This window comes from Prionailurus viverrinus, chromosome B4 (assembly GCF_022837055.1).
Source record: "Prionailurus viverrinus isolate Anna chromosome B4, UM_Priviv_1.0, whole genome shotgun sequence".
NCBI lineage: Eukaryota > Metazoa > Chordata > Mammalia > Carnivora > Felidae > Prionailurus > Prionailurus viverrinus.
This window is the reverse complement of record NC_062567.1, coordinates 43,692,957-43,703,098: the sequence shown is the minus strand read 5'-3', so window position 1 is coordinate 43,703,098 and position 10,142 is coordinate 43,692,957.

The following is a 10,142-nucleotide window of genomic DNA, read 5'->3' as shown; positions in this document are numbered from 1 at the left end:
GAGGGCACCTTATGAGCAGGGGTTTGTGAGAAGTTTATAAAACAAGGTAAAATCTACTTTCACGCCTGGCTAAGTGAAAGCCAGCCTTTGACATGAGCTACGCCAGGAAGGCCCATCTAACCCCCAAATCTCTTGCCTGAACCCTGTCGATCTGCCCGGGGGGGGGGGGGGGGGGGGGGGGGGGGGGCATGAGCATTACTAAGAGTCTTACTTTGAAATGCTAACGTGCCAAGAAATGGCCAGCACATGAATCTGGCTTTTACTGCTCATACCTTGTGTGTAAGTATAATGCAATTCTCCCGTCTGCATAGTTGCTAGCCATCTCCCTGCTTTGGAGCCCGCTTTGCCTGCATCTGTGAAAAGCCAGCCATATGCAGTACTGATGCCTGTCCATGGCGCTGAACCAAAGTCTGGTGACCACTGACGGGTGCGGGTACGGGCGCCGGGTGTGAAAGCTCCAACTTCTTGGCTCCAGTTGGGTCAGGTCTCCTTACCCCACTCCCCGCTTTCAGGCAGCGCAGGCAGAGACCACCCACCTTCCTAGGCTCCCTCCTCTGCCCCGTCCAGCGGTCCCACTGATCTCCCCCTGGGAGCACTTCCACAGGGAGCCTGAACTACAGCTGCAAACAGAGGAGGCACTGCACCAGGAAGCCAGAGAGGGAAAATGGAAAGGCCTGGAAAATAAATCCCCAATGCTTGACCGTGTTGCCTTGGGAAGGCCCTTTGAGGAGGAACACAGAGGCCTGAGGCAGCGTATGTGCAGGGTGACTGGCAAAGCACCAGTGCCCGGGGTTGTTATTATTGCCACTCTTCCACGTTCCTCTCTAGGCCTGTAAGTGGCCGACAACCACGGCTGCCATCCACGGCACCCTGGGACCAGGGCCACGTGCGCGCTTTCTCGTTTAATCCTCACAACAACCCAGTGAGGCAGGAATTACTTGTATTCCCACTTTACAGGGAGGAAACTGAGGCTTAATAAGGTTAATAACCGGCCCAAGGCCACAGACCTGGCCGAGGGGGAGAGCTAGGACCAATCCCAAGTCTCTCTGGGCAGAGACCGGGCTTAACATCACCAGGTCAGTGGAGGCTGATGGTCGCTCTCTCCAGGGGTCTCTGTGGATTGAAACTACATCTCTGCCACAGAGGACAGCCAGAAGGGAGGCCCGGCCCCACAGGTCTAAGGCTGCACTCCCCAGTGGTGCTCGCCACGGCACCAACCTCCTCCCACAGGGCTTCCGAAGGAAGCCAAGAAGTCACATTTCTCCTCACACAACGTTTCTGATGATATCACTCCGAGGGGAGCAGAGGTCCCTCCGAGATCTGTTCTGAAAGGGGGCACAGCAACCTAGTCTTCTCAGGGAGACAGCCCTGACTTGAACTGCAAGTAGGCTTTATCACCGACTCTTTGTTCACCGAACATTTCAGTAACGGCGATCTCTGGAACCTCAGCTAGGCATCAGCTTCTGTGCCAGGCCCAGGGTTACCAAGATTAAAGTAGAAGCCACGGCCTCGCCCTTACCCTCAGAAAAGGTAGCGGCCTACTTTGCAGAGGACATAGGTAGGTAAACTGGGGCTACGATGTAGGAAGCACTGAAAATGCGAGGCAGCTCTGGGTGGGTTTGGCACATAAGCGCTATGCAGTTCTTTAAAAACTGTAAGCTTTAGTTTCCTCAGCAGTAAAATGTGGATAATAGACTTACCTCTTCGGGTTGCTGGAAAAATTAAACAACAAATGTATGTGGAATGTGGAATGGAGGACTGTTCCTGGTTAGCTCCTGAATACATGCCAACCTTCACAACATGGGGTGGGTGACTTAACACTTTCCTCCTCAGCTGCCCAATCTGTAAATCAGGGCTAACGCATCTTCCAAACTTCTGGCTCTGTCAATCCACAGAGGTCGCCTGAAAACTCTGAGAGGGTTTTCTGGAGACAAGGGACGGAAAACCGTCAACCCTCACAGGGCTTCCTGTAAAGCTGGGAGAACAATATACACCGCATGTGTGAGTCAGTGCAGAATTATATGGCGCCTACGTTTCCAGCTGGAACAGGGGTGGATCTGGGAGTGACCCACAAGGACTGGAATAGTAACAAGAGGCTTCCACAGAGGTGGGACCTGAGCTGTGCCCTGAAGAACTTGTAGGACTCTGTCAATCAAGGCCCCATATGGACCCAGGATCAACATGGGGTGTTGGTGGACAAGAGAAGAGATTAGAGTAAATCCTCTCAGGAGTCATTTAGAATATAATCTAGACCGGGGCGCCTGGGTGGCGCAGTCGGTTGAGTGTCCGACTTCAGCCAGGTCACGATCTCGCGGTCTGGGAGTTCGAGCCCCGCGTCAGGCTCTGGGCTGATGGCTCAGAGCCTGGAGCCTGTTTCCGATTCTGTGTCTCCCTCTCTCTCTCCCCCTCCCCCGTTCATGCTCTGTCTCTCTCTGTCCCAAAAATAAATAAACGTTGAAAAATAAAATTTTAAAAAAAAAAGAATATAATCTAGACCTTCTGGGTCCCCTAATTCAGCGGGTAAAAACACCAGGCTCATTCTCTGCCTTCAGTCCCAGCAGCCACCCTTGTCTCAGATGTGTCTTCTCAGGATCCCATTCCTCCAAGTAGTAGCCACCGGGGTCGCTTGTTCCCAGCTATGCTCAGATCTTCTAAGAACTATGGACTCCATAGCCAACCTGTGTCCACAGAGGATGTTTGAGAAACACAGCTTGTAAGGGCAAAGATGCCCCAACAGAGTAGCCAATCAGATCTTACTAGTGTTCCACTTGCCAAATAAACTAGGAAAAGCAAACACTCCCAGTCTGACCCAAAGGAGAACAAATGAGGCAGCTATGAGAAAATGGAGTGTGATCCTTCGAACTGAGTTGGAAAAAAAAGCTCTCCTTCAAGGAAAATCACTCTCCTCGTGATTTTTCCCCTGGATGCCGTGATTTCTGGGGGAGCACATCTATTATTAGCAGTTTCAGGCATAAGCAATGGAACTGGAAACCATACCTCCCAGCTGAACCACCCCTGTCGAGTTACTTGTGACTACTTATCTGGTTCCATCAAATGGCACATACTAAACCTCTGCCTATATAAACAAGTAAAAAAGGCTAATTTCCTGGCAGGACATTCCTGTGTAATTAGTCAGCAACTGCAGTCCCTTCTCCGTCACTAACTAGCACCGTGACCTTTATCAGGTTCTTCTCTCTCCATCCCCATTACCATAAGCCAGGCCACTATGTCCCTCTCATGGACCACAGGAGCTTCCAACTCATCTCTGTCTCCCCCAAGTATTCCCCACCCTGGAGACCTTTAATATAGAGATCTTCCTAAAATCCCAAATCTGGCCAGCTCTTCCCTCCCTGAAATCTGCAACATCTCTTCTATTTACTTTCATATATAATTCAAACACCTCTGTACAACTTACAAAGTCAAGCTCTGGCCCCTGCTTCACATTCTAGACTCAAACCTCATCCTCCCCCATTTAGAGTCCTTTGTTCCAGCCATATTTAGTGGTCCATGTTTCTCTGTGTAATACTAACAATAACCAACACTTGCTGTTTTTCTATGTACCAGATATTATTCTAAAGAACTCTTCATGCATTGCTGATTAAATCATTACAGCACTAGTAGATAACAATTATGCCGATCTCCATTTCACAAATGGGGAAACCGAAATCTGCAAAAGTTAAATAATTATCCAAAGTCACCTGGCAAGTAAATAGTAGAATTTGACCATCCCATGCTTATCATCCCCCCTTCTTATCTCCATGTCTGTATAAGGGGTTTCCTCTGCCTGGTAGGCCATTCCCTCTCTCTTCCTTTCTCTTCCCCACCCTTTCTTCACTTGGCTAACTCCAACTCTTCATCTGAGCATCCCCATGTATATATCTTCTCTGAGTTTTCCCTCCACAGACAGCCCTCTCGCCTCAGTAGTAGTAGTTAGTCTCCAAAGATGGCACCCAATGAATGATCCATCCCAATACTCCTGCCCTCGTGTAGTTCCTTCACATACTGAATCTTAGCTGACCCTGTGACTCACGACAGAGTATGGTAGATGCGACACTGAGTAACTCCTGGTCCTCAGTAACAAAATGCCTGACAGCTTCCACCCAAATCTCTTGGAACATTCACTATGGGGCAAATCAGACACTATGTAAGAACTGTCTCATGCTGTGAGGAAGCCAAGGTAGCCACGTGGAAAACTATGTGGAGCTGGAAAGATGCCCCACCAATCCTCAGCTGTTTTAGTCACTAAAGGCCATGTACCAGATATATATAAAGAAAGAAACCATCTTGGATGTCTAGCTTGGTTGAACTCTCAGATAACACTAGCCTCAGCCATCACCTGACTGCAACTATAGAGAGACTCCAAGAGGGAACTATGTAGCTAAGTCCCATCGACCCACTGAACTGTGATTTGTTATTTTGAGCCACCAATCTTTAGTGTGATTTTGTTAAGCAGTAATAGATAACCAAAGCAATGGGGATACAGTGGTGAACAGCTGATTGTGTCTGCCCCCAAGGAAGTCTTAGTCTAATGGCAAAGATGGTCAAACAAACAGGCAAGTACAACATGGTGCGATGAGTTTGGGTGATGGAGAAAGAGTAAAGGAATGACAGTTCAGTCAGTTCAGTCCTTAGCACAACCAAGATGAAATTGGATGAAAGAAAGCAATACGGTATGGTTGATAAAAGCATGGGCTTTTGAGTCAGATGAAGTCGTCCAAATCCTGGCCTTATACTTGCTTTCTGAGCGACTTAAGGAAAATTTCTCAAACTTTCTGAGCATCACCTTCATCATTTATAAAATGGGGATAATAATACTTAGTTTAGAAGATAGCAGTAAGGGTTAAATTAAGTATTAATTGTAATGTTTATCACGTAGCTTATTATATGGTAACATGCTATATATAACATATATATCACATGTAACTAAATATAGTTAATTACCAAAAAAGAATATGTTGCAACAATAACCTCGACTTATCAAAGCTCATGTCAAACTAAGGAGAAAATTCCCTCTACACATGGAACTTACCTCCATATTGTACATTTTATGACTAAATCGTTAATTATATTCCGTTTACTTGAAAGCCCATATTTGGGGGAAAGAATGAAGAGGAAGATTATGGCTTATACTCTGATGTATACTAAACAAGAGACTAGACGGGCTACTCTTGGAGGGCAGGAAGCAAATCTTATTCATCCTCATACCCCATGCTGATCATAGCACCTGCTATATGGTAGCTGCTTGCTAATATAATTTGAATGAATGATTGAATGAATGAAAAAGAGAACTCCCAATTACTGAGCACGTACAAAGTGACACAACTAGGCTGAGTATTTTACCTAGAATATCTCTTTGACTTCTCAAAACCACCCTATGACATAGGCAATATAGTCACTTCTGATTGAAACCACTCTCCAGCATTGAACACATAGTTTAATACCACTTGTACCATAAACTTGAGGCTGATCTTTTTCAGAAAGCAAAAGTGTGGCTTGACCCAACTGGCTAGAGAGAAGACTCACTGCCACACAGAGCTTATCTTCCAATTATTACATTAACTATGTGAATACCCTTCGAAAGCTAAAATAAGCTGGTGAAGGCAACGTAGCCGATATAAATGCCCAGTAACTAGAGCAGAATGAGGGCCGGGCATGTAGATCCCTTCAAGACCATAAGTGAATTTGCAATTTATGTACTCCAGGAATCCCAGTCTGGGAGATCAAGCTAGATGTCAGGAGACAAAGAAGCTCTCTACAAAAAGAGAAGGCTCTGCATTTTAGCTCCCTGCCAAAGAGGGGAATGTACCTATGTCGGTCTGGGTCCAGTCAGGAGGCAGAAACCACACAGTAATTCCAACAAGGAAAGTTTAGTTTTAAATTTAAAGACTTATGAGACTGTGATAGGAGCATAGTTATCAGATGTAAAGAGAACTATAAAGGGTACTTGAGGGCTGAGGGAAAATATCCAAGGAAAGACAAACTTGAAGGGGAGACCTCGTCCCAAAACCTGGGCTTCAGATTTCATTGGAGAAGACTGGTTGCAGCCTACTGGATGGTAGAGAAGTTCACTGGGTTGCCCAGGCCAGCACGGGTCCACAGTTGCTGCACAGACAGGAAACAACTCCTCAGGGCACACGCAAGCTAAGGCTGCTGGACAGGTGTGCAGAGGGAGTTGGCGCACCACTGCAGGCCTGAAGCACGCCAAGCCACATCAGGAAGGCCACAGGAAGGTGGTCACTGGGCCTGCATCGTCTCCAAGAGACTGCACATTCTGAGCACACAACTAGGACAGAACACCGCTGTCTTCACAGATCCACACCACTGACCACCCATCTAAGCAAGAGCAAGACAGGAAAACCACAAGGCACCATAACTAGGAAGAAAAGCCTACAGTTTCCTCTTCAAATTCCCTCCCTTTCCCTCTACTGAGACAATTTAACAACATTCTCAGCATGTACAAGAAATACTTACAGTCTAGTCCATCATCACAGAGCAGGTACTGAAGGGTGTGCATTCAGAGCTAAGAGGCCGTAAAGTGATGGCTGACATAGTACCTATGTAGGAAAGGAAAGCAAATTAATACTTCACATGGAAAAGAGAATAAGCAGGTGCTCTTTCCATCCTATTACAAAAACACAATGAGGCATATTCTTAGTAAGACCGCTGTACCAGGGCTCTCTGACAGTAGTACACAAAAGTGAGCATGAATTTAGGTGCCCAAGTTTACCCTGCCTGACAGCAATGTTAGAGTTCTGTTTTGTTTTGTTTTTACATTTATTTTCAAGTTAGTTAACATACAGTGTAGTCTTGGCTTCAGGAGTAGAACCCAGTGATTCATCTCTTACACATGACGCCCAGTGCCCATCCTGAAAAGTGCCCTCCTTAATGCCCGTCACCCATTTAACTCACCCACTTTCCTCCCTTCCGGCAACCCTCAGTTTGTTTTCTGTATTTAAGAGTCTCTTATGGTTTGCCTCCCTCTCTGTTTTTATCTTATTTTTTCCTTCCCTTCCCCTATGTTCATCTGTTGAATTTCTCAAATTCTACATATGAGTGAAATCATATGACATCTGTCTTTCTCTGATTTATTTCACTTAGCATAATACCCTCCAGTTCCATCCACACTGTTGCATATGTCAAAGATTTCATTCTTTTTCATTGCCAAGTAGAATTCCATTGTGTGTGTTTGTGCATGTGTGTGTATACATACCACATCTTCTTTACCTATTCATCAGTTGATGGACATTTGGGCTCTTTCCATAATTTGGCTATTGTTGATAGTGCTGCTATAAGCATTGAGGTGCATGTGCCCCTTCAAATCAGCATTTTTGTATCCTTTGGATAAATTCCTACTAGTACAATTGCTGGATCATAGGGTAGTTTTATTTTTAATTTTTTGAGGAACTTCCATACCGTTCTCCAGAGTGGTTGCACCAGTTTGCATTCCCAGCAGCAGTACAATAGGAGTCCCCTGTCGCCACGTCATTGCCAACATCTGTTGTTCCTGAGTTGTTAATCTTAGCCATTCTGACAGGTGTGAGGTGGTATTTCATTGTGGTTTTGATTTGCATTTCCCTGATGATGAGCAATGTTGAGCATCTTTTCATGTGTCTGCCATCGGGATGTCTTCTTTGGAAAAGTGCCTATTCATATCTTTTGCCCATTTCTTCACTGGATTATTTGTTTTTTGGGTGTTGAGTTTGATAAGTTCTTTAGAGATTTGGGATGCTAACCCTTTAATCAGATATGTCATTTGCAAATATCTTCTCCCATTCTGTTGGTTGCCTTTTAGTTCTGTTGACTGTTTCCTTTGCTATGCAGAAGCTTTTTATCTTGATGAGGTCCCAGCAGTTCACTTTGGCTTTTAGTCCCCTTGCCTCCAGAGTCATGTCAAGTAAGAAGTTGCTGTGGCCAAGATCAAAGAGGTTGCTGACTGTTTTGTCCTATAGTATTTTTATGGCTTCCTGTCTTACATTTAGGTCTTGCATCCATTTTGAATTTATTTTTGTGTGTGGTGTAAGAAATGTAACCTTAGAATTTGAAGACAGATCCCAGAATGTTCTCATTCTCCTCAGTGATTTCATATGGCTTTGTCATCACTGTTCTACCTACATGCTTTATCAAGCTAGATATAATTTCAGCCTAAACTGCCCTGCCTCCTATCTCCTTGAATGTTTCTTATGTAATCGAAATGTATGGATGTCTATATATGGTGATGCTCCTGACAACAAATGTAGACTCCAATGTCAAGATTATCTGCCATTTCTAGAGTTCTACTTTGCAACTGCACTAAACTTCTGATCACTCTGGTCTACTGAAACGTGGTAGAGTCAGAGCTTCTTTACTTGTATCCTAATTGTTTTTCTGAGCTTTGAGGACTGCTTTGTGTCCAGAGAGGATTGGCTTAGTTTCCTAGGACTGCCATAACAAAGCACCACAAACGTGGATGGCTCATAACAACAGAAATCTATTCTTTCACAGTTTTGGAGGCTAGAAGTTCTAAATCAAGCTGCCATCAGGGCTGTGCTCTCTCTGAAGGCCCTAAGAGATGTTTCTTCCTGCCTCTTGTTACCTTCTGGGAGTTGCCAGCAATCCCTGCTGTTCATGTTCTCCTACTTGCATACTCCAATCTCTGCCTCCATCATCATGTGGCCTTTCTCTTGTGTGTCTTCTGTCTCTGTGCCAAAACTCCTCTCTTCTTATAGAGACACCAGTCATTGGATTAAGGCCCATCCTTATCAGGTATGATCTCATCAACTTGATTACAGCTACAATGACCCTATTTTCAAATAAGATCACATTCACACGTACCAGGGACTAGAATCTAAACACATTTTGGGGGGAGACACGATTCTACCCAGTAGACAACACTGCTTATCCTTCTGTTTCCTCTATACATAAATATGACAAGTGCAGACACTACTCTACCATGAATCCAGAAATTACCAGGACTGGCTGAGAAGTGGGAAAAATGAAGAACTAGAATATCCTGGGTTCTAAAACCAACCTCCATATGTGGTTGAGGTCCATACATTGCAGAAGTGGCAGGGAGAGAAAAATGTGTGCAATCTTGAGCAAAGGCATAACTTAGTGAATAGTTTTTTTATATGTGGATATACGTTTAGCAGTAAATGTAACTCCAAAAGTACGGGAGAGACTAACCAACACAATAAGCACTGACACCATTTTTATGGGTCTATGGATTGCCATTTTCAGATTTTGTTTATTTGTTTTCAGCTCATTTATGTTGCAAGGTCACTTACTAGGTGTCTCACTAGTTCCTCTACCTTAAATGCTTCCTCTCACTTCCCCAGCTCGTGTCTATTTTAGGACCCTCTATGTCCTCCATCCTCTGTGGAATCTTCCTGAATTTAGTCTTCAATTCATTCTACAAATATTCAGCGAGTGCCTATTATGTGCTAGGCACATTGCTTGGTGTTTAATGATGAGTAAAAATGCATTCAGTCCCACCTCTCATTGTGCTAATAATCAAGTGAGAGAAATAGATATCAATCAAATAACCAAATATAATACAGTGACAAGTGTTATAGTGATGCAGCAGCATGAAATCACAGTCTCCAATAAGAGGACTTGATCTGGTCAGTGATATTATGCAAGGCTTCCCTGAGGAAGGGAATGCTTGAGCTGAGATCTGAAGGATGGGTGGAAGCTGCATAGGTGAAGAGGGTAGCAGAGGAGAGCAGGTAGAGAAAATGGCATGTGCAAGGGTCCTGTGGCAGGCAAGAGCTTAGAAACAAAAAAGGCCATGGGGGAGAGAGGACAAGTAAAAGAGTTGCTGGAGAAGTCAGTGGAGCCATGCAGAGCCTTGCTAAGTGGCTTTGTCTTTATTCTTTCTCCAAAGAGCAACCGAAAGACACTGAAGGTTAGGTGAGTTAGTTGTTGGTTTGTCTTTCTGACAGTTAACAAGGGTTGCTTCACCTAGATGGGAACTCTGGGAAAAGACCGGAATTAGTGACAAACATCTATTTGGGCTGACATGATCTGCCTCCTCTAAACTCATTTATTTTGTATTATTTGTATCCTCCTTACTTGGTTTACCAACTGTGCCACCTTAAGCAAGCTATACTTGTTTGAGCTTTAGCTTCCTCTTCTGAAAAGGAAGATATTGATAATAGCTACCT